This window comes from Ictidomys tridecemlineatus, chromosome 6, assembly GCF_052094955.1.
Source record: "Ictidomys tridecemlineatus isolate mIctTri1 chromosome 6, mIctTri1.hap1, whole genome shotgun sequence".
In the NCBI taxonomy this organism is placed as follows: Eukaryota; Metazoa; Chordata; class Mammalia; order Rodentia; family Sciuridae; genus Ictidomys; species Ictidomys tridecemlineatus.
The window spans coordinates 171,657,559-171,682,885 of record NC_135482.1 but is presented as its reverse complement, the minus strand read 5'-3'; the positions used below and the strand labels follow the sequence as shown (position 1 = coordinate 171,682,885).

General features: G+C 37.5%; 1 long non-coding RNA gene across 1 annotated transcript; it reads left to right on the top strand.

The window, feature by feature from the left end:
* Positions 1–3,648: 3,648 nt before the first annotated feature.
* LOC120888480 (uncharacterized) lies at positions 3,649–23,824 on the top strand. The gene is made up of 5 exons (XR_005732151.2): positions 3,649–3,863; positions 4,562–4,779; positions 5,358–5,419; positions 13,321–13,467; positions 17,227–23,824. It is a non-coding gene; the product is annotated as an uncharacterized LOC120888480 (long non-coding RNA).
* The last annotated feature ends 1,503 nt before the right edge of the window (positions 23,825–25,327 follow it).

Sequence of the window (25,327 nt, the reverse complement as noted above, 5' to 3'; positions counted from 1 at the left end):
ATTTTAACATTCTATATTGTGATATAAACATTTATTTGATATGTGTTTTGATACCTATCTTCTATAGATATATCTTAAAATTTTAAGTATTTGATCTCATCTCCTCTTGCAATTCACCATTTAAGTGTTCTGAAAGTATGCAAGGAGTAGGAAAATCAAGATCTAAAAATATAATGAGGGTTGCTGTTGAGGTCACCTCTAAAATCATCTTATTTAGTCCATTCCCCAAGTTTCCACTGTACTATTTCATCATAGAATGGAATTTACAAATTGCCTCCCTATGCTTTCGGATTCTATCATGTATAATAAATTTTTACAAGAGTTTTTAAGAAAGGTTGTGAAAATGATTTCCTAGAGGTCCTTAAGAATAGTGTTTCCCGCAGAGAACTTTCATTTATTTGGTCAGTTAGTTGGTGTGCATGATTTTGTATCTAAGAGAATTTGAAATGATGTTCCTTCTAGCCTCAAACTCCTCTTCAGCATATTTACTTTTCATCAGACTATTTACAGCTATATCAATGACCTAATAACTAAATATATATATATATATATATATACACACACACACACACACATATGTACATTTCATAAAGTCATGCACCATGTGATGATGTTTGGATTATTGACAGACAACTTATATGTTGGTGGTCCCATAAAATTAAAATGGAGCTGAAAAATATTGCCTAGCTATTGTGATGATGTAGGGCAACATATTTTGTGCTGCTGCTGGGGTAAACAAATCAACCACGTTCCTGACAGTGAAAAATATGACACATATAACTATGTACAGTACATAATTCTTGATAATAAATGAACATGTCCCTGGTTTGTATATTTTTGATACTATACATTTATTGTTACTTTAGAGTGTATTCATTCTATTTATAAAGAAAAATATTTACTGTAAAACTGTGCTGTGGTATACCAACAAAAGCCTCATATATGTCATGTTTAGTGCATCTCTTGATTTCATCAAAAGGCCACCTTGAGCGATTGACCTATACCTTCTGGGTTTGTGTAAGTATGCACTATGATGCTCATATAATGATAAAATTGTCTAATGACTCATCTTCAGAACAAAGAATGTTTCCATCATTAAACAATGCTTTCCTATGACATATACATAATATACACGTGCAGATATGAATCTCAAACACAAAATAATAAATGTCTATTTTTGCTGGGCTTTGTGGCACACACCTGTAATCCCAGTGGCTCCGGAGTTTGAGGCAAGAGGATTGCAAGGTCAAAGCCAGCCTTAGCAACTTAGTGAGGCCCTAAGCAACTTAGTGAAACCCTATCTCAAAACAAAAAATAAGAACAAAGGGTTGGGGGTGTGGTTCAGTGGTTAAGCACTTGTAGGTTCAATTCCTGATACCCCCCCCCCACCAAAAAAGAAGTTTATTTTATTTTTATTTTCCACTCTTCTAGGTAGCAGACATTACATTTTCATCCCATTAGAGCTCTTCTCTCCTACCCAGATTATGTTCACAAGAGGAGGGGTTGGTTGGGAGAAGACAGTGTGGCTTTGTTATAGTCAGGTATAGAGAGGACTAACTTACAGTTTTAAATACATTGCAAGGTTTCTTATAGATGTAGTAGAGGGAACTACTCAGGAATTGGTATTCTGAATAATGATATCTTCATTAGTTTGCTGACTCACAAAGTAAGGACTTTTTTAGTAAGAAGTGCCAGCTAGATGTTAAATTACAGTAAAAGAAACTAGGCAATGGTTGATGCCCATGGAATTCACTGATCTTAATCTCATCCCCATTATAAGAAGCAGTTAGCTTTATAGAAGGTGCAATGAACTATGGAATACTCAATTGTATTAAAGTAGTTTGTGAAGGTGGAAACTGTTGCAAAATCCAACATGTGCTCTGAATTGTCAACTAAAATAATGTTCTCTCTCCCATGGCCAGAAGGTGCATGTGCAGGAATAATGAATTGAAGTAGAGATGAATCTTCTACCTAGTAGAGCTAATGGCCCACTTCAAAAGCTTGTTTTATGTCCTTGTGACTCTAGATTCTGTTAGTTTAACCATTTTAGTATCTTGAGGAGAAGTGCTTCCTCCAGAGAATATAGCAACAGTTTTTAGATTAATTGGAAGATTCACAAGGGTGGAGATCTCCAAGGTGGGAAAGATGGTTTCTGTCATCCATATGCTAAGGATTCCATGACCATTTTAGGTAATTTATGCTGCTGGAAAAATAAAGAATCATGTTCTCAGCTGGGATGGTTGATTCTCACTATGGAGAGGAAATAGTGCTCTACCACTACAAAGACCAGAGTACAGATACCTTCCTGGGCAGCATCCTGTAGTCATTTTATGTCAAATGAATAAAGTGCAGCAGCCCCTTACAGGTCAGATTCACAAGGGTGGAGATCTCTGAGGCGGGAAAGATGGTTTATGCCATCCATATGCTAAGGACTCCACACCAGTTACAATGCTGGCTGAAGACAAAGGGAAAGTGAACAGTGCAGGAAAGGGAGAAGCCACAAATATCATAGCTCCTTGCTCTCCACGCCATATCTACATTTGTTTATTTTATCTAATTCACTTTGTCTTTCTTGACTATTTATCATACCATTTTTAAAATGTTTGATTGGCTAATTTTCCATTTCAGGCCATTGGCTATAGAATATTAAATGGGTATGCAACAGATATTGAGGCAAAAGAACAACTCTTGGAGCTCTTAGATTTTGAGCTAGAAGAAGTAACAGGCAAGTCAGATGGTCCTTCCTTTTTGGGTGACGTTGAACATGCCTTGATTGTTTGAGGAGCATTGTTGTAGGAGAGAGGAGTATTTTCAAGCGAAATATGTGGATATCACATATTTGATTGTTGTAGGAGAGAGGAGTATTTTCAAGCGAAATATGTGGATATCAAGTAGGAAGAGGAGCTAGACTTGCAGAACATCAGCTATTGACCCAGTGTCCAAACACCCCTTTATTTGGCAAAATCCTCCAAAGTGTGCCTCTTAGTGGAAGGGAAGTTTCTTGGGAAGAGAAGCTGGAATGGCCAGGCCCTCCTTCCCTAAGGGCTTTTGCTGCTGTTCATCACCTAGCCTTGAATGTTTGAATATTCTGGAAAGGATGACACAAAGACACAAACCCAGTTAGAACTGATTCTAGCTGCTAGTTTGATAATATTGCGGGAATCCAGCATTGGCAGTGGTAGTATCACAGTTCTAGAGGCAAGGACACAAAATGTCTTGGGGTGGCAATATTGAATTGCTGTTATTATCGGTGATAGTGCTGATGAGGAGTAGCACTAGGACAGAATGTTCTTGGCTCCCTGCTGTTTACTCCACCTTGGTTACTCCACTCCCAATTTCTCAGCCTGGGTTTTTTGGCCTTCCTGTTGATTGAGTTACTGACACAATATCCTTTCAGTAAATGTCTTTTCTTTTTCATTAAGTTAGTGATATTTGGTCTCCACAGCATATAACCAAGAGCCTTGACCTTTATGAGACTGATTCATGGATAACATTTTATTTTTATCTGAGGACAGTGAGCCATACACCAAAAAAAGAACTACATAAAAACTGCAAAGATTCTTTATTTGTATGATTGCTATTTTCTTTACTCATCTGTTCCTTTACAGAAAGAAATAATAATAAAAAAAACAGCAGAAAACTCACTAGCAGAAAATTAAATTCTTCTCAGGGAGATAAATATTTATCTAGGAAGGAAACTATTGTTGAATTTCTTTTATGCCTTCTGTTCCCAAAGTTCCATCTTTTGCCTCAGCCTGCATTGTGAGTTCTTTGCCCTTTTTTTTCATAGTCTAGTTCCACTGCTAGATGGAGCTGGCCCACAGGCACAGGAGAAGGAAAAGAAAGTGCTTCAGATTCTGCAGGTAAAGAGGGGGGGGGAGAAAAGGACTTCATTATTCTCTGGCCTTCAGGAGTATCACAGAGATCAGCACTTTTAACACTGTGAGAGCTACGTTTTTTCTAGCACAGCTCTTGTGTTTTAGTATGCTAAAATAGTTTCTGTCACCATTTCAATTTCAAGTCACGTTTTAGAAGCCTTCCATTTTATTACTTAAGCTTTCAGAGGCTCTTGGCAAGATGGGTGGCATGGGAAACCTGGCCCTCCGTAAGTCTATAAAAAAGGAGTATAGAAATCTAGCTCTCTTATCCTTCTGGTTGCTAGTTTCACAACAGGAAGGAACGACCTTTGGTCAAGTTGACATAATGAGGCGAGTGCTCTTCTGTCAGAATTGCTAAGTACCTTGAATCTAGTTCTTAAATGTATGCTCAGAAGTTTTTGGCTTCTATTTGATTTTGGTGAAATCCTTGCAGAACCTGGCAGGTTGTAAGCAATTAACAGCTAAGATAAAAAAAAAAAAAAAGAAAGAAAGAAAGAAAGAAAGAAAGAAAGAAAAACAAAAAAGCCCTTTACAGGGCTAGTGAAGGACAAAGTGTCTCCTGGCTGCTGTCTTCGTCAACTCAAGTCCATTGCCAAGCGCCTGGATGGGCTCTTTATTCTGAAGAAAATGCAGCATAAAGTAGTGGAATCCTTTAACTCTTAAATCTTTCCTTGTGTCTCTAGAATGGGAAATGGTGCACAGAGAAATCACATTGTTGGAGTATCCAAGTCTCCTGTCATCTCAAGCTTGGCAAAATAAGAAACAGCTGACATCATGTTTCTAAATATACAACACTGTGCAACAGCTACCTGAAGCAAAAGCACAAGGGTTGAGAAGGCAAAATAATGACTTTTAGTCACTGGAAGGCATCCATGTTCAACAGACTGTCAGGAAGTGACAGGTGGGGCTGGCTCACCACCGGGGTTGAGGGCTGGTACAGGGCTTTTATTAAAATTGCTGCACAAAAACAGGGAAGATAAACACCCAGTGGGTGTAGTGGAATGGCTGGGCCATATGTTAAGCAAGAACTAAGAAGCTCTTTCTCTAGAATAAACCTGCCTAAGGCAAGCACCATATATATATATATATTTTAAATCTTGTATATTAGGCAAACACATCCCAGGATTTATAAATACATTTCACATGCCTCTGTTATCTTCAGTGCCAATGTCTGGAATTAGTGTTCTGCATGTATAGTTCCTTGATGTATGCCAATGACAATATAATATAAATTTTTTTAATATCGTCAGGAGGGTAAGAAGGATGTTAAACTTTTAAAAATGTTCTGTACTTGGCACATAAACATTGTACATATCTATGGAGTAACATGTAATGGTTTTGTTTGTGTATACATTGTGTAATGTTCCAATCAGGGTAAACATATCTGTCTCCTCAAATATTTGTCATTTCTTTGTGGTGAAAACATTCAAATCCTTTCTTGTAGCTGCTTTTGAAATATATAATAATTATTATTCACAGTTATCCTACTAGATGGAGCTGGCCCACAGGAGAAGGAAAAGAAAGTGCTTCAGATTCTGCAGGTAAAGAGTGTGTGTGTGTTGGTCAGGGGGGAGACAAGGAACTCATTATTCTCTGGCCTTCACGAGTATCACAGAGATCAGGCCTTTTAACATTGTGAGAGCTACGTTTTTTCTAGCACAGCTCTTGTGTTTTAGTATGCTAAAATAGTTTCTGTCACTAGAACTTCTGACTCCTAACTAACTAAAACTTAGAACCCAATGACAATCTTTCCTCATCCCTTTCTCCCCACATACTTTTCCTAGTCTCTGGTAACCACCATTGTCTATCAATTTCAATGAGATCAACTGTTTCACATTTCATATATGAGTGAGATCATGAAGTATTTGTTTTTCTGTGGCCTGCACATTTTCTTCTTCCACTTATTAGTTGATGATTGCTTAGATTGATTCCATATCTTGGCTATTGTAATTAGTGCTGCAATGACCATGGGAATGTAGATATCTCTTTAATATACTGATTTCATTTCTTTTGGATATTTACCCAGTAGGGAATTACTGGATCATATAGTAGTTTTATTTTTAATTTTTTTATTGTTTGTTCAAGACATTACAAAGCTCTTGACATATCATATTTCATACATTAGATTCAAGTGGGTTATGAACTCCCATTTTTACCCCAAATACAGATTGCAGAATCACATCGGTTACACATCCACATTTTTACATACTGTCATATTAATAACTGTTGTATTCTGTTACCTTTCCTATCCTCTACTATCCCCCCTCCCCTCCCCTCCCATCTTCTCTCTCTACCTCATCTACTGTAATTCATTTCCCTCCTTGTTTATTATCCCATTCCCCTCACAACCTCTTATATGTAATTTTGTATAACAATGAGGATCTCCCTCCATTTCCATGCAATTTCCCTTTTTTCTCCCTTTCTCTCCCACCTCATGTCTCTATTTAATGTTCATCTTTTCTTCCTGCTCTTCCTCCCTGCTTTGTTCTTAGTTGCTCTCATTATATCAAAGAAGACATTTGGTATTTGTTTTTTAGGAATTGGCTAGCTTCACTAAGCATAATCTGCTCTAGTGCCACCATTTCCCTGCAAATTCCATGATTTTGTCATTTTTTAGTGCTTCGTAATACTCCATGGTGTATAAATGACACATTTTTTTATCCATTCATCTATTGAAGGGCAACTGGGTTGATTCCACAGTCTAGCAATTGTGAATTGTGCTGCTATGAACACTGATGTGGCAGTATCCCTGTAGTGCGCTCTTTTAAGGTCTTCAGGGAATAGTCCGAGAAGGGCAATAGCTGGGTCAAATGGTGGTTCCATTCCCAGCTTTCCCAGGAATCTCCATACTGCTTTCCAAATTGGCTACAACCGTTTGCAGTCCCACCAGCAATGTACAAGTGTACCCTTTTCCCCACATCCTCATCAGCACTCGTTGTTGTTTGACTTCATAATGGCTGCCAATCTTACTGGAGTGAGATGGTATCTTAGAGTGGTTTTGATTTGCATTTCCCTGACTGCTAGAAATGGTGAGCATTTTTTCATGTACTTGTTGATTGATTGCATGTCTTCCTCTGTGAAGTGTCTGTTCATGTCCTTGGCCCATTTGTTGATTGGGTTATTTGTTTTCTTATTGTCTAATTTTTTGAGTTCTTTGTATACTCTGGATATTAGGGCTCTATCTGAAGTGTGAGGAGTAAAGATTTGTTCCCATGATGTAGGCTCCCTATTTACCTCTCTTATTGTTTCTCTTGCTGAGAAAAACTTTTCAGTTTAAGAAAGTCCCATTTGTTGATTCTTGTTATTAAACTCTTGTGCTATGGGTGTCCTATTAAGGAATTTAGAGCCCGACTCCACAATATGTAGATCAGAGCCAACTTTTTCTTCTATCAGACGCAGAGTCTCTGATTTGATATCTAGCTCCTTGATACACTTTGAGTTAACTTTTGTGCATGGCGAGAGGAGGGGATTCAGTTTCATTTTGTTGCATATGGATTTCCAGTTTTCCCAACACCATTTGTTGAAGATGCTATCCTTCCTCCACTGCATGCTTTTAGCTCCTTTATCAAATATAAGATAGTTGTAGCTTTGTGGATTAGTCTCTGTGTCCTCTATTCTGTACCATTGGTCCACCCGCCTGTTTTGGTACCAGTACCATGCTGTTTTTGTCACTATTGCTCTGTAGTATAGTTTGAAATCTGGTATCGCTATACTGCCTGATTCACACTTCCTGCTTAGAATTGTTTTTGCTATTCTGGGTCTTTTATTTTTCCATATGAATTTCATGATTGCTTTATCTATTTCTACAAGAAATGCCATTGGGATTTTGATTGGCATTGCATTAAACCAATAGAGAACTTTTGGTAATATCGCCATTTTGATAATGTTAGTTCTGCCTATCCATGAACAGGGTATATTTTTCCATCTTCTAAGATCTTCTTCTATTTCTCTCTTTAGAGTTCTGTAGTTTTCATTGTATAAGTCTTTCACCTCTTTTGTTAGGTTGATTCCAGAGTATTTTATTTTTTTTTAGGATATTGTGAACGGAGTGGTTTTCCTTATTTCCATTTCAGAAGTTTTGTCGCTGATATACAGAAATGCCTTTGATTTATGTGTGTTGATTTTATATCCTGCCACTTTGCTGAATTCATTTATTAGTTCTAGTAGTTTTTTTGTAGACCCTTTTGGGTCTTCTATGTATAGAATCATGTCATCCGCAAATAGTGATAATTTAAGTTCTTCTTTTCCTATTTTTATGCCTTTAATTTCTTTCGTCTAATTGCTCTGGCCAGTGTTTTGAGAACTATATGGAATAGAAGTGGTGATAGGGGGCATCCCTGTCTTGTTCCAGATTTTAGAGGGAATGCCTTCAATTTTTCTCCATTCAGAATGATGCTAGCCTGAGGCTTAGCATAGATAGCTTTTACAATGTCGAGGTAAGTTCCTGTTTTCCCTAGTTTTTCTAATGTTTTGAACATAAAGGGATGCTGTACTTTGTCGAATGCTTTTTCTGCATCTATCGAGATGATCATATGGTTCTTATCTTTAAGTCTATTGATGTGGTGAATAACATTTATTGATTTTCATATATTGAACCATCCTTGCATCCCAGGGATGAATCTTACTTGATCATGGTGCACAATTTTTGTGATGTGCCTTTGTATCCGATTCACCAGAATTTTATTGAGGATTTTTGCATCTAGGTTCATCAGAGATATTGGTCTGTAGTTTTCTTTCTTTGAGGTGTCTTTGTCTGGTTTCGGAATCAGGGTGATGTTGGCCTCATAGAATGAATTTGGCAGAGCTCCTTCTTTTTCTATTTCCTGAAATAACTTGAAAAGTATTGGTATTAATTCTTCTTTAAAGGTTTTGTAAAACTCTGCTTTGTACCCATCCGGTCCTGGGCTTTTCTTGGTTGGTAGTCTTTTGATTAATTATTTTATTTCATCCATTGATATTGGTCTGTTTAAATTGTGTGTATCCTCCTGCCTCAGTCTGGGCAAATCATATGACCTAAGAAATTCATCAATGTCTTCACTATCTTCTATTTTATTGGAATATAGGTTTTCAAAATAATTTCTAATTGTCTTCTATATTTCTGTAGCATCTGTTGTGATATTGCCTTTTTCATCCCGTATGTTAGTAATTTGAGTTCTCTCTCTTCTTCTCTTCGTCAGCATGGCTAAGGGTCTGTCGATCTTATTTATTTTTTCAAAGAACCAACTTTTAGTTTTGTTAATTTTTTTCAATAGTTTCTTTTGTTTCAATTTCGTTGATTTCTGCTCTGATTTTAATTATTTCTTGCCTTCTGCTACATTTGCTGTTGTTTTGCTCTTCCTTTTCTAGGGCTTTGAGATGAAGTGTGAGCTCATTTATATGTTGGTTTTTCCTTTTTTTGAGGAATGATCTCCAGGTGATGAATTTCCCTCTTAAAACTGCTTTCATTGTGTCCCATAGATTCCAATATGTTGTGTCTGTATTTTCATTTATCTCTAAGAATTTTTTGATTTCCTCCTTTATGTCTTCTGTAACCCATTGATCATTCAGTAACATATTGTTCATTTTCCATGTGATGGAAGATTTTTCCTTCCTTCTTTTATCATTGATTTCCAGTTTCATTCCATTATGATCAGATAAAATGCATGGTATTATCTCCACCCCTTTATATTTACTGAGGGTTGCCCTATGGCATAATATATGGTCTATTTTTGAGAAGGATCCATGTGCTGCTGAGAAAAAAGTATATCCACTTGATGATAGTTGATATATTCTATATATGTCAGTTAAGTCTAGGTTATTGATTGTGATATTGAGGTCAATAGTTTCTTTATTCAACTTTTGTGTGGATGATCTGTCCAATGGTGAGAGAGGTGTGTTGAAGTCACCCATAATTATTGTGTTGTGGTGTATTTGATTCTTGAACTCGAGGAGAGTTTGTTTTATGAACGTCGCAGCACCATTATTTGGTGCATAAATATTGATAATTGTTATGTCTTGTTGGTGAATGGTTCCTTTTAACAGTATATAATGTCCTTCCTTATTCCTTTTGATTAACTTAGTCTTGAAGTCGATTTTATTCGATATGAGGATGGCCACCCCTACTTGCTTGCAAGGAGCGTGTGCGTGGTATATTTTTTCCCAACCTTTCACCTTCAGCCTGTGTATGTCTTTTCCAGTCAGGTGAGTCTCCTGGAGGCAGCATATTGTTGGATTTGTTTTTTTAATCCATGTTACCAGCCTATGTCGCTTTATTGGAGAGTTTAAGCCATTAACGTTTAGAGTTACTATTGATATATGGTTTGTACTTCCTGCCATGTTTGATTATTTATCTTTTTTTTTTTCTAATTTAGTTTGTTTCTCCATGATTAGCTTTCCCCCCGTCCTCTGTCTTTACCGAGGCACTTTCCACTGATGGTTTTGGTTATTGTTTTTCATTTCTTCCTCATGTAGTGTTTTGCTCAAGATGCTTTGCAATGCTGGTTTTCTGGCTACAAATTCTTTTAGCTTTTGTTTATCATGAAAGATTTTTATTTCGTTGTCATACCTGAAGCTTAATTTTGCTGGATACAGAATTCTTGGTTGGTATCCATTGTCTTTCAGTGTTTGAAATACATTGTTCCAAGATCTTCTCTCTTTCAGTGTCTGTGATTAAAAATCTGTTATTAACCTTATTGGTTTACCCCTAAATGTAATCTGCCTCCTTTCTCTTGTAGCCTTTAATATTTTCTCTTTGTTCTGTATATTGGATATCTTCATAACAATGTGTCTTGGCGTTGGTCTACTGTGATTTTGTGTGCTCAGTGTCCTGTATGCATCTACAATTTGTATATCTGTTTCCTTTTTTATTTCTGGAAAGTTTTCTGTAATTATTTCATTCAGCAGGTTACTCATTCCCTTCTTATGAATCTCTGTACCTTCCTCTATCCCGATGACTCATAAGTTTGTTTTTTTTATGTTATCCCAAATCTCTTGGATGTTTTTCTCGTGATTTTTTACCAGCCTATCTGAGTTGGGTAGACTCTTTTCAACCTGATATATTTTGTCTTCATTATCTGACGTTCTGGCTTCTACTTGCTCCACTCTGTTAGTGATACTCTCGATTGAGTTTTTAATTTGGTTATCGTTTCACATTTTCAATGTGATCTTTCGCTGTTTGAATTTGCTGTCTTGTATCCTCTTTAAGGTTCCTTTCCATCTGTCTAAGGTATTCCTTGAGTTCTTTATATGGCCATTTTTCTGATGACTCTAGGTCCTCCTGAATATTTAGGCTGTCCTTCATTGTTTGTACTCCTTTTCTTCCTTGCTTTTTTATGCTGCTCATGTTACTTCTTGTTCTGTTTGACTGCTGAGTTACTGTTTACTCTTAGAAATTTATTTGATGCTTGGGAGGAAAGATATTAGAAGGGAAGGGAAGAAGTCACTAAAGAGAATGAGTGTAGGCAGGCAGAATTCAAGGAAGGGGGAATAATAAAATTGAAAAGAAATGAAAAGACAAAAGAAAAAAATTGAAAATAAAGAAAGAAAGAAAAAAAGATAAAACAAAAATTTAAAACAAAACAAAAAAATTATAATGATAATAAAAAAATGGAAATTAAAGTTTAAATAATGATAATAATAATAATAAAATAAAAAGAATTAAAAAAATTGAAAACATTAATAAAAAAGTTAAAGAACAACAACAAAAAATGAAAATAAAATAAAATAAAATAAATAATAATAATAAATGCAGTCATAGAGCTCGATTAACTTCTCTTCCAGTAGGTGGAGCTGTGCCCACTGGGCCAAGCTTCTCTTCTTGATAGGTGGGATCCAATCACTGTGCAGCAGCTCTTCCTCCCAGACTGTGTGGGTCTCCAATCCTGAGTGTCTAGGGCCTTCTCTTGTGTTTCCTCAAGCCAGGCCCCACTCACCTGTGACGCTCACCACAATACTGGCTACACACCAGGTCTGCTGCTCCTGGGAGCCCTGTTTTCATGAACACCTGGGCACACTCTCCCTGTTTGCCTCCCTCAGACCCTAAGTCTGTAGAGCTTGGGGCTGAGAACCCCCAGGGAATTTGTTTGCCCTCCGGTAGCAACTCCCCTGGTAGCTGGTGCAAGGGACCTCAGTTGTCAGCACTGGTGGGAGCGTTAGCCAGGAGTTCTGCGCCGCTAGTCCCGAGTCACTCCTGATTCCCTCGGTCTGGCGTGCTCGGTTGGCTTTTACCTCTGTAAGTTCAGGTGGGCCGACTAGTTATTTCAGCGTTAGTGCTAGTCACGAGGAGCAGGCGAACCGGAGCTTGAATGCAGCTAATCCGGGCTTGGTGTGTTCTGAGAAGCCCAGACTGTTCGCCCTGGATCCACGTCAGCTCATCATTGCCTAGTGGTCCTGAGCAAACAGTATTTTGACAGTTTACTTCTCCCTATGCCCGTGCAGCTGAAGGGGTTAGAGACTTAATCTCTCCGTGTCCGCCGCCATGTTGGATCACTTAGATTTTAAATTGTCACCCATATTATCAGCTCTTCCATTTGCTTGGTGGGTCGGCGGCTCACTCCCACGGTGAAGAGACTGCTTTAAGGTGCTCCGCAGGAAGCGGCGGCAGTGGCAGCGGCCCAGCTGCGGCCCTCGGGACACGGGGGAGGGGGTGCGGGCTGGTGGAGGGGAGGCAGCCCCGCAGGGCTCGCTTGGGCCGAGTGACTGGGCATGCGAGAGAGCGGGCAGGGCGGGGGAAAGAAATTGAGATCTAGATTTAGGGAGTGAGCGTGGGAGGAGAGACAGAGGAGGGGAAGCAAAGCGGAAAGGCGGAGTGGAGAAGGCAAAGGGGCTGAGAGAGCCGGGCAGCTCAGGAGCTGCAGCCTTATTGCTCTCGCTGGAGTCGTGAAGGTCTCACTCCACCTTGGCTGGAGTTGTGACGGACTCACTCCACCTAGGCCCCTTTCTTGACATGGTGCTTAGTCTTTGTCGACAGATCTCCTTTAGTGATCTTTACTTTTTCTTTTAAGATGCGGCAACACGCTGCGGGCGCGGTGGTGCGGGGCATGGAGCGGCTCACTCTCTTCCCACCGCCATCTTCTTACTTTTAATTTTTTGAGGAAGGAGGTTATTAATTTAAGTAGCTGTGTACAATTAGCAGTGTCCTTTGTAGACTCCCAGATCTAGAAGATTTAAGCCCTATGTGCATGGGTAATATTATGATTGATGTATGAGGTGTCTCTCAAAAGCTCATGTGTGAGATGATACAAGAAGGTTCAGAGGTGAAATGATCATATTATGAGAGTTGTAACCTAGTCAATGGATTAATTCAATTGCATGAATTAACTGGGTGGTAACTATTGGCAGGTAGGTGTGAATGGAGGAGATGGGTCATGTGGGCATGACTTTGAGGCTTTTCTTTTTTTTCCTGGTGAGGGAGCCCTCTCTGCTTCCTTGTTGCCATGTCCTGAGCTGTTTTTCTCCACCACAGGCTTCTGAATGACGTTCTGCCTCATCTCGGATCCAGAAAAATGGAGTTGAGACCTTTGAAACCATGAATCCCAAAGAAACTTTTCCTCCTCTAAAATGCTTCTTGTCAGATCTTTTGGTCACAGTAATGAAAAGCCGACTAAAATAGGTGGGTACATCAAGGTGTAAAGAGGTAATGTGATTTGCTTAAGGTCTTACAGCTAGTTATGACAAAGTTAAAACCCAAAGTTTCCCATTCTCATTTCTTTGCTCTTTTTAATGGAAGAACATAGCTTCTCACCTGCAATAGTTCACGTGGCTGCTATAATGAGTGATCACAAACTCAGTGGCTTAAAACAATGCACATTTATCATCCTGCTGTTCTACAGCTTGGAAGTCCCAAACCACTCTCTATGGGCTACAGCTGAGCTGTCAGCAGGGCTGACTGTGTATGGAACTCTGAAAGGATCCTCTGTTTCTATGCCTTTTCCAGTTTGTAGGGGCTAGTTGCACTCCTCAGCACAGGTGTCCTTCCTCCATCAGTTCAACGTCTTGCTTTCATCATTTCATCTTCTACTACTGATTCCCAGCCTCATGCATCCTTTTATAGGTACCCTGGTGATTATACTGGCCCCAGGATAAACTCCTGTCTCCAGGTGTTATACTTAATCATATCTGCAAAGTCTCTTTTACCATGTTCCAGAGAGTAAGGTGTGGACATCTTTGGGGGGGCCATTATTCCACCTACCACACTCTCTAATTTTCCTTATCCCCTCTCCAGTCCTCTAAAACAAAACAAAAGGTTTCTGAGACCAAAATCTTATAGTCATATTCATGGCACACTGGGGTGGTTCTCTTCACCTGACTCAACCTTTTTGTGCCACTGTCAGTTCTTCTGACCCCTGCATGAGTGGAAGGGCCAGTGCCATCCTTACTTTACAGATTAGTAAGAGAGAAGAAAGATTAAGAGCTGGGTTCATTCAGAGATTGGTTTTAAGGCCTACATGTCTCTACCAGGTAACATTTCATAGCAGTCAGAGTTAGAGTAGTATTTCAGAGTCCTTTGGTTTTGTTAACATTCAGAGCATGTGATTTCACTCTTTTCTCCTTTCAATTCTCTTTCTTTTATCTCTGTGGCAAGAGATAAGAGAACATTCACCTAATATCTTATTGTTTATTCTACCTTATGTTCCTGGGCTGTGCCAATGGGCAGAGAGTGTGGCAAAGAAAACTTACTCATAATGTTATACACACTCTGTGCATGGCCAAATAACAACAGAGAGATGTCTGCGATGACAGGCAATAGGTTGAGGAAGCCATGAGAGAGGAGGAGACCTCATTAGCGAGGCAGATTTGTCACTTGGCGAGTTCAGTCATCTCTGTGTTTTTCACAGACAGATTAAGCTTGTCACTTTCCAAATTTCATTCTGGGGAATGATTGGAAGAGGGAGTAAAAATATTTACAACTCATATGAACTTTACCAATCTCCAAATATGCTGAACACCTGGCATTATATTTTATTAAAAACAAAGGTAGTAGGTGCTAAATAAATGTTTACAGAGTATTGAATGAATAAACGGGGTCCTTGGTTGATTGCTTCTACCTGAAAAATAAATGAAGCATATTTTCTTTCCAGCTTATTTGCTTTTTCTCCATTCAGTGATGACTTACAGAGCCATTTAACTTTTAATGTGGGCAAAGCAAGCTTTGGCCTGTGGCTAGAAAGAGCTGGATCCATGTGTTTAAGAGACAAAATTGAGGGGAAAAATATTTTTCTGTACACAGGAAACTATCCAAAAATTTGAAAATAGTAGGAAGTATTTAAAAACTTTTTCTATCAATGCAGTATCTCATTGATGGTTAATTTTAGTTTCAACTTTATTAGATTGAGGGATGCCTAGAAAATTGGTGAAGTATAATTCTGGGTGTACCTGTGAAGATTTTTCCCAGAAAAGATTAGTATATGAGTCAGCAAATTGAATGGGAAAGATCCTCCTTGAATGTGCATAGCACCGTCTATTAGCTAAAAGTCTGGATGGAATGGAATGGAAAAGCTAGTTTGCATGTGCTGTACTTTTCTTGAGCAGGTGTTTTTCTTCTGCTATCAGTGTTGGACATCAGATTACAGGTCTTCAGCCTTTGAATGCTAAATTGTACCAGCAGCAAGCTTTCCAGAGGTCTTTCAAGCTGTTGATACTTATTTTTTTTTTCCAGTGAATCTCAGACTAGGGCCATATCATTGGTTTTTCTCTCCTTCTGGGGTTCTCAGCTTCCTGAACTGAGCAGCTACTATTTTTTCCTGGCTTTCCAGCCTGCCATTGTAGGGCTATTCATCCTCTGATCATGTGAGTTGATCTAATAAATCCACAGATTCTCTGTAGAATACTGACTAATACAATGCTCAGATCTATACCTCCAGGCTTGTTACATGGTGGAGGTCCCTTGTAGTTTTAGTAGAACTCCAGTACAGTCATCAAGTTGCTACTAAATATTTGAGCCCACCATATCTAAGGCCTTTTTAAAGATATTATTTTATAAATTTCTCTCAACAACTTTGAGAAATAGGATATGCCCCATTTTACAGATTAAGAAAACTTTGAGGAAAGTTGAGTGACCTAATAAAGTACAAGCTTCGAGTATTCCCAAGACCTGGGTTTTCAAGTCTGGATCCACTGCTGTTTTGATTTGACTATGGCTTATTATTATAATACTAGAAAATTCTACTAAGCAAAAGGACAGAGAAAACATCTGTGGGGTACCTAAGAAGGGAGGGCATACATTTGATGTGCATTGAAAATATTTTAGGTGACAAAGTGATTGAGCAAGGCTTGACTTAGTTTTGCAGAGGGGCAGGGAAAGACAGCAAGAGCTCTGGAGTCTTGTGTGTTGAATCTCAGGTCCCATTTACTCATGGTGAGACTCTGGAGAAGATCCTTGGTATTCCTTTGTTCTACTCCTCTTCATTGCCATGTGGTAAGTGATATAACTGCTTTCGAGGTCCTTTTTATGAGGGTAAATACAATAACCCACGTGATGAGCTCCGCACAGTTTATGGCACATAGGAAATGCTTCAGTAAGCACTAGCAATAGTTATTTGGGAGACATCAAAGCCCTACATTTCTTTTTATTCCTTTTAATCAAAGTTAGTCTTCCTTGAAGCCTCTTTCCTCTTTAAATAGTCTGAGATTTTGAAGTTTTAGATTATTATTTTCAGGATGAATAGGCTTGTCTGTCAAAATTTAATGCTTTTGTATGAAAAAATTTCTACTTTCTCTATAAAACTTTAATGTTATTGCTCTCTTTTTTTTGACACATTCTCAGAACATCCCATTTTGAGCCTAACTTTAATTTATGTGCCATCATCCTCTTCTGGACTACTCATAATGAAGGAAGAAGTTGTGTGCTAATCATGATGAGCCCATAATAACATGATTTGAAACAACAACACACCATCATTCCATTTCACTGCACACTAACTATCATTGCTTAATTATTAACAAACCCACTTGTGATTTAGCAGAGGCAGTGTGACTGCAAACCCTGGCTAGCAGCCAGCAGGTTGGGGTTCTGGGCCCAGCAGTATCACTATCTGGGTGCTCTCTCTCTCTCTGAAATATCTGCCTTCTTTTTCCATCTAAAACTCTGATTCAAAGAAGGCAAGGAATCTGACTGAGAATGACTCAATCTATGAGGAAATATGTGTCTGAAAATGTCCTTCCAGATGGTAAACCTGAATAAAATCCTTTGCTTCAAAAATGGAAGTAGATAAGGCAATTGGTTTGTATGGTTCAAGTGCCTCATTTCTGCTTACAACTGTATATTCAGGTTTATTCCTTTCCAAATATTTCTCCTGCTTTGTGTCAACTAACAGTAGGAAACACTGAATTTGCAGATGGGATCTCATTTTTACTTTATTTTTTTCCCCAGTGCATGCAGTAAGGAGCTTGAGAACCCACCTGGCTTTTGGTATTGTAAACACAGCAGGGGATGATGGCTTTACCAGAGTCTTCTAAAAGGCCACAAGATGGGGATATTGTTACTCTATAAACTCAGGTATTTTAATTCAGTAAAAAATAATTATTGAGCACCTACTATGTGTTTGGCATTGTGCCCGGCTCTGGGATTACAGTTATGAATAAAACAATGTTTGCTAATTAGACTTTATGGTCTCATGGAGAAGGCATAGATTTGAGCATGGATTTAGTAGAGTACTTAGTTCAATAATGAAAGAAGTAATTGGGGGCCATAAGAATGGAAGATAAGAACACTAAACTCAATTTAGAGAGGGCTGGATGGAGCTCATGAAAAGTCCCCAAGAGGAAAAAATTTCTAAGTGAGACATACAGAATGGCTATGCATTACTTAGAAGCAGAATTCTAATGTAGACAAGAATGACATGCCTACAGAGACAGCAAACTCAGTCCTTTAAGACAACTGGAAAATGTTTTATATATATACATATTTAATTTAACACTTAAGAAACCTTGGAGTAGAGGATTCAAGATGGTAGGCTACAGGAAGTCTTCATTCCTAGTCACTCCATGGATTGGGATTCAAGCAACAAGAGTTCTGCTTCTCTGAGATGGATGAAAGAGGGATTTCACTAAAACTCAATATTGGACACATCACTGTGTCTTAGAGATTCAGAAATTTGGATACGCTAAACAAAGAAGAAAGACTACATTGGAGCCAAACTAGTTGCAGCAGCAGTGACAGCAGCAGCACTGTCATCTCGGAGGGAAGGAGAACATAGAGAATCACAATGGACAAATTTAGTACCCAAAACCTGAGATCAGAAAGGCAGCCTGCCTTTAGCTGATCCACAGGCTGCATGTGTCCTGGTGATTGAAAAGTGTCCCATGTTTCCCAACTGGTCATGGAGAGCTGAGGCAGAGCCACTTGAGGCAGCCATGCTGTGGCTGCTGCTGTGAGAGCCAAGAGATCAAAGCCAACCTGGTATACTGTCCTGGAAAGTGCATACCACATGGTACCTCGAGTGCACCTAGAAGAACAGGAATGAAACAAACACAGAGAGTACTTTACAAGGGCAGTTCAAGTCAGAAAATCCAAAGAGAGCCTAACTCACTTTCCCCTTTGAGTCTGGTGGCTCATGTGACCAGCTGAAGCAAGTCCAGAAATCTGAACAGGTAGGTGGAAAGGCAGCAGAGGGGGTGAAGGATTGGCTTTCCAGCCCCTGGAGTACCATTCTTGAGAGGTTTTAGAGATCTAGATTCCCAGCTCAGATTGGCAACTGCCCAGTCCTCAGAGTGTATTGATCTAATCTCTCTGGAGTGGACACTACCCAGCAAATTCTCTGAGGCCTGATTAGACCTCAGCTCAACCCACTGGAATTCCCCTCATAGCACTCTACCACAGCCCCACCCTGGGTGTATATAGATCTGTTCTGTGCAGATGAAACTCCAACTGACAGTACTTCCCATCCCTGGCTGCTTCATATTGCAGAGAAGAGAAGCTGATACTTATTTGAACCAGCTTCAGTTTAGGCCACTCCAACTGGCAGCTTGGGGAGCAGTGCAAAAAGATGAAGGGGTTAACAACCCTTGTCCCTTGCTCTCACTGTCAGTGCAGAGCTCAAGAAGAACTGGAAAGAAAGAGAGTTAGGCATAGATAGTGAGCATCTATTCTTTCCGACCATCTCAGTGGAAACAATTATTTCATTGAGAATCTTTTCTCTTTTTCTCTTGTGTGTGTTTTTGCTGTGCTGATTGGTTCATGGATATACACACCTATACATAATTGTTTCTTTTTTTTTTCTAATTTTTAGCATTTGTAAATGTAGTGATTTTTCCTTGCCTTGTCTTTTGAGGGTTAGGATTTTTGATTAGTATATTTTAGTTTTTTATTGTATTGTTTTCATTTGTCTTTTTCTCTTGTCTCTCTTTCTCTTTTCCTCTACATACAGTCAAATTCTATTGTTCTCTTTCACTCTCCCTTTACTTTGTTACTTCTATTTTATCTCTTCCTTCCTTTTAACCATCACATGCTACATCTCTTTGGTATTGTCTTTGTTCACTTTTTGAAACTGTAAACTCTTTTCTACCTTCCTGCCACATTTTCTGTTCTCTTAATTAACTCTATTCTTTTAAAATATATATATATATTTTTAGTTATAGGTGGACATGATGACTTTATTTATTTTTATGTGGTTCTGAGGATCAAACCCAGTTCCTCACCTATGTCAGGACAGTGCCCTACCACCAAGGCACAACCACAACCCCAATTAATTGTATTGTTACTATCTTTTAGCACTAATTGGTTTATATAATTCCTACCATTATATACTCCATCATTATGCAGTTGTAATTATCACTGATGTGGATGACATAGTTAACACCTGTTGTTTGATTTAATGCCAGATATAGTTCATGGTTACTTATTGTCTTTGTTGTTGACAATTGCTGACCCTACCATTTCTGTTTTTTTTCCCCCTGTGGCAATTAACATTGTAGGTGTCAATAGGAATCAAGTATTTAGTTTAATGCTGTATATTCTTTGCATTTGCTGTTGCTATTATTTGTTTATATCTGTTCTGTGAGGTGCTGGGAACCTACAGGAACACTTCAAGTTCATTTGTTCCACATACAAATTAATGACACTTGATCTTCAGCTATACTTTAATATAAAGAATAGAAGAGACAAAACCCCAAACTAACAACCAGGACCCAGGTAGAAATAGCTAGGGATGGACCCTCATGTTTCACCAATGGACATACATTGCTATAGCAAAAACAAATAGCACAAAGGCTGTTGACATAGATCACTCTAGGATACTTTTGTAAGTGAGGACTGTGCCCTGCAAAGATGCACACATAATACTGGAAGAGAAATACTTTCTAACAGATGCATAAAACCCAATACATGAATATAAGAAATATGAAAAAGCAAGCTACCACAACACCTCCTAAAGTTCATAACTCACCAGCAAATGACAAGAAAAGGAATTCAAAAGGATCATTATAAAAATGACCAATGAATTCTAAGAGAACACAGAAAAACAACTGAATGAAGCAAGTCAGTTCAGGATGTGAAAGAGAGATTAAAAAATGAGATAGAAATATTAAAAAAGGGGGCTGGGGATGTGGCTCAAGCGGTAGCACGCTCGCCTGGCATACACGTCAGCACCACATACAAATAAAGATGTTGTGTCTACCAAAAACTAAAAAAAAAAAAAAAAAAAAAAATTAAAAAATTTCTCTCTCTCTCTCTCTCTTTAAAAAAACGAAATATAAAAAAAGAACAAAACAGAAATCTGAGAAATGAAAGACATAAAAAATTAAATAAAATGTTCAATTGAAAGTCTATTTATAATAGAATAGACCATGCTGAATAAAGACTCAGAGCTGGAAGACAAAGTAGCCAGCCTTGAACATTCAGACAGTATGAAAGAAAAAAAAAAGTAACCATGATAGAATAATACAAGAAATCTGAAACAACATGAAGAGACCAAATTTAAGAATCACTGGAATTGAGGAAAGCTATGAGATATGGGCTAATGGAATGGATAAACTCTTCAGGGAAATAATAACAGAAAAACTTTCCAAACCTGCATAATGAAATGTATGTCCAGATACAGGAGGCACTCAGAACCCTGGGTAGACAAGATAAAAAAGAAGCTCTCCACAACAAATTTTAATTAAAAAGCCTAACATATAGAACAAGGATAGAAATTTTAAAGCCTCAAAAGAAACACATCAGGTTATAGAGAGAGGCCAATCAGAATCACTTCTGATTTCTCAGCAGAAACTCAGGGGACTGAGAATAATGTATTCCAAGTCCTGAAAGAAAATAACTGTCCACCAAGACTGCTATATTCAGCAAAGCTATCATTCAAAATTGAAGGCAAATACCCTTCCCAGATAAGCAGAAACTCAAAGAATTAATGATTATTAAACTGGCATTATAGAATTTACTTAAAGAAATACTGCACACAGAAGAAATAATATTAGAGCTCACAAGTGAACAAATATCATTTGAAGAGTAGGTAAGCTAATGAGAAATAAGACCAAATTAAACACCAAATTAAATTTAAAGAAAGTAAAACAGCATGAATTAATAAACATATCTCTATAATAACATTGAATGTAAATGATCTTAACTCTCCAATTAAAAGACAGAGACATATGTCATTTAATTGGAGAGTTAAGACATAGGCTGGCAGAATGAATTAAAAACCAAAACTCAACTCTATCTTGTTTGCAAGATATGCATCTTACAGGCAAATTGCTATACTATGTGATAGGAGCCTGAAAACAAGCAAGAATAGCTATTATCCTATCTAAAAAGTAAATTTCACACCAAAATAAATCAGAAAAGAAACATGAAATATGAAGGTCCCTTCATATTGGTAAAAGGAACAATCCAACAAGAAGATATAACAATAATAAAAATGTATTCTTCAAATGTGGGTGCAACTAATTGCATAAAAGAGACACTACTCAAATAGAAGCCCCTGATAGACCCAGTACAATATACTGGGTTATTTCAACATCATTCTCTTACCGTTAGTAGACCATCCAGACATAAACTCAGCAAAGACTCTTTGTACCTGAAAATCATTATAAATCAACTTGTCCTAACAGACATCTGTAGAATAATTCATCCAACAAAAGCTGAATACACACGGAAGTACTCAGTGGCTCATGGATCCTTTCCCCCAATATATCAGATGATAGGCCACAAAGCAGCACCTAAAAAATACAAAAAATGTTATAATTTCCTTGCATCTTATTAGATCATGATGGAATGAAATAGAAATTGACAGGACCAAAAACTACAGAAATTATATAAACACATGGAAGTTGAACAATACTCTTTTGAATGATGAATGGGTGATAGAAGAAAGCAAAGGAGAAATTTAAAAATTCTTAGACTCAAATAAGAGTAGTAATACAATATATCAGAACCTCTAGGATACTATGAAGGCATTCTAAAAAGTTGTTCATAGCTATGAGTGCCTACTTAAGAAAATCAGAAAGATTCCAAATAAACAACCTGATGATACATCTGAAGGCCCCTGAAAAAGAAGAACAAATCAATTCCAATACCAGTGGAAAGAAGGAAATAATTATTATCAGAGCCCAGATCAATAAACTTCAGAAAAAATAAATACAAAGGATGGATGAAACAAAGAGTTGGTTCTATGAAAAGATAACCAAGATTAATAAGCCCTTAGCCAAACTATCCAAAAGAAAAAGAGAAAAACCAAATTAATAAAATTAGAGATGAAAGGAAAAATCATTATAGATATCTCAAAAATCCAGCAGAGCATTATAGACTATTTTTAAAACTTACACTCCAATAAATTGGAAAACCTAGAATAAACAGTTACATTTCTAGACACCTATGATCTGCCAAAACTGAATCAAGAGAACATATAAAACGTAAACACACCAGTAACTTGTAACAAGATTCAAGCAATAATAAAAAGCCTTCCAACAAAGAAAAGCCCAGGACCAGATGGATTCTCACCTGAATTTTACCAAGCCATTAAAGAGAAACTAATGCCAATCTTCTTCAGCTTATTCTATAATAAGGAAAGGGATGAAAGCCTTCCAAATTTATTCTATGAAGCCAGTATCACGCTTATACCTAAACCAGATAAGGGCACATCAAGGAAAGAAAACTACAGATCAATATCCCTAATGAACTTATATTCAAAAATACTTATAAAATATTAGTGAATTATCTTTTGTTTTTTGTGCATCATGTTTAACAACATATTAAGAAGATCGTACTCTAAGACAAATTTGGTTTTATTTTAGAGATGTGAGAATGGCTTAACATGCATAATCAATAAAATGTAATTCATCACATAAACGGTATTATGAACAAAAATCACTTAGTAATCTCTGTACATGAAGATAAGGCCTTTGAGAAAATTCAACACCCATTCACAATAAAACCATTGAAGAAACTAGGGATAAAAGGAACCTACTTCAATATCACAAAGGCTGTGTATGAACAACCCAAAGTCAATCTCATAGTAAACACTGAAAGCATTTGTTTTAAAATCTGGAACAAGACAAGGATGTCCACTCTTATCACTCCTATTTATTATAGTACTAGAAATTCTAGCCAGAGCAATTAGGGATAAAAGGGATAAAAATAGGAGGGAAGAAGTCAAATTACGACTGTTTGCAGATGATATGACCCTATATCTAGAAAATTAAAAAAAAAAAACTCTACCAAAAGACTGCCAGGGCTAATAAAGAAATTTGTCAAAGTAGCAGTTTACAAAATCAGTATGCAAAAATCAATAGCTTTCCTAGCTACAAACAATGAATTTGCTGAGAAATAGAGCAGCATTTCACACTGAAAAAACATTGAAAAAAGAAATTGAAGAAGACCTCATAAGATGGAAAGACTCCCATCCCATGTTCACGAATAGGCAGAATTTCTATTGTTAAAATGGCCAGATTATCAAAAGCATTTAATATAGATTTAATGCAATCAAAATACCATGACAATCTTCATAGAAGTAAAAAAAAAAAAAAAAGTCCTACAATTCACTGGAACAATAAAAGATCCAGAATAGCCAAAACAATTTAAAGTCTAAAAAGCAATGTTGGAGGTATCACAATGTCTGACTTCAAATTATATTACAGAGCTATAGTGTCATAAAAACAGAGTAGTGTACTGGCATAAAAAAAAGACACATAGAACAACGGTACAGAATAGAAGACACAGACACAAACCCGCTCATCTACAGTCATCTGATCCTTGACAAAAGGTGCAGAAAACACACAATTGGAGAAAAGACATCCTTTAAACAAATTGTACTGGGACAACTGGTTATCCACATATAGAAGAATGAAACTAGACCTTACTTTTCCCCCGGCACAAAAATCAATTCAAAACAGATTAAAGACCTTGAAACCATTCAATTCCTGGAAGAAAAAGTACAGTCCACACTTCAGCTTTTAGGCATAGGTAATGACTTTCTTGGGAGGCCCACTAAAGCTCAGGAAATAATGCTAAGAGTTAATAAATGGGATGTAAACAAAAAGCTTCTGCACAAAAAAAGATGCCATTGGGAATGTAAAGAGAAAACTTACAACATGGGAGAAAATCTTTGCTAGCTACTCTTCTGTCAGAGGATTAATATCTAGACTATATACACCCCAAAACCCTTCATACCAAAAAAATCAAATGTCCCAAGTGAATTAAACAGGCACTTCTCAAAAGAATAAATACAAATTGCCAACAAATACATGAAAATTGTTCAGTATCATTAGCAATTATGGAAATTCAAATAAAAACTATACTGAGATTCCTTTTTACACAGAATGGCAGTCATCAAGAATACACACAATAATAAATGCTAGAGAGGATGTGGAGGAAAAGAAACACTTTTACACTGTTGGTGGGACTGTAAATAGTACAACTGCTATGGAAATCAGTATGAAGTTAGTCAAAAGGCTTGGCATGGAACCACCTTATTACCCAGCTATACCACTTTCTGATATTTAGCCTGAAGAATTAAAGTCATCTTACTATAGCAGTGCATGCATACTCATGTTTACAGCAGCACAGTTCACAAGAGCCAAATAATGGAACCAGCCTTGGTGACCATCAATGAATAGATGGCTTAAAAAAATGTGGTACATTTACACAATGGAGTATTACTCAACCATAAATAAGAATGACTTTATGGCATTTGCTGGTGAAAGAATGGAACTGGAGACTATTATGCTAAGTGAAATCAGTCAAAATCAGAAGGTCAAGGGTCATATGTTTTCTCTCATATGTGGAAGATTGAGCAAAAAAGGAAAAGAAAGGTGAGGGTGGATCTCCTAAAAATCAAAAAGACATCATTAGAGGAAAGGCACCAAGGGGTGGGAGGGGAGAAGGGATAGGGAAAATGCCGGGGAGTGATATTGGTCAAATTATATTGTTATATTATGTGCATATACAGATATGTAGTCACAAATCCCATCGATATGTATGATTATAATGCACCAATATAAATATGAAAAAAATGCAATGAAAACAATTAGAAAAAAAGAAA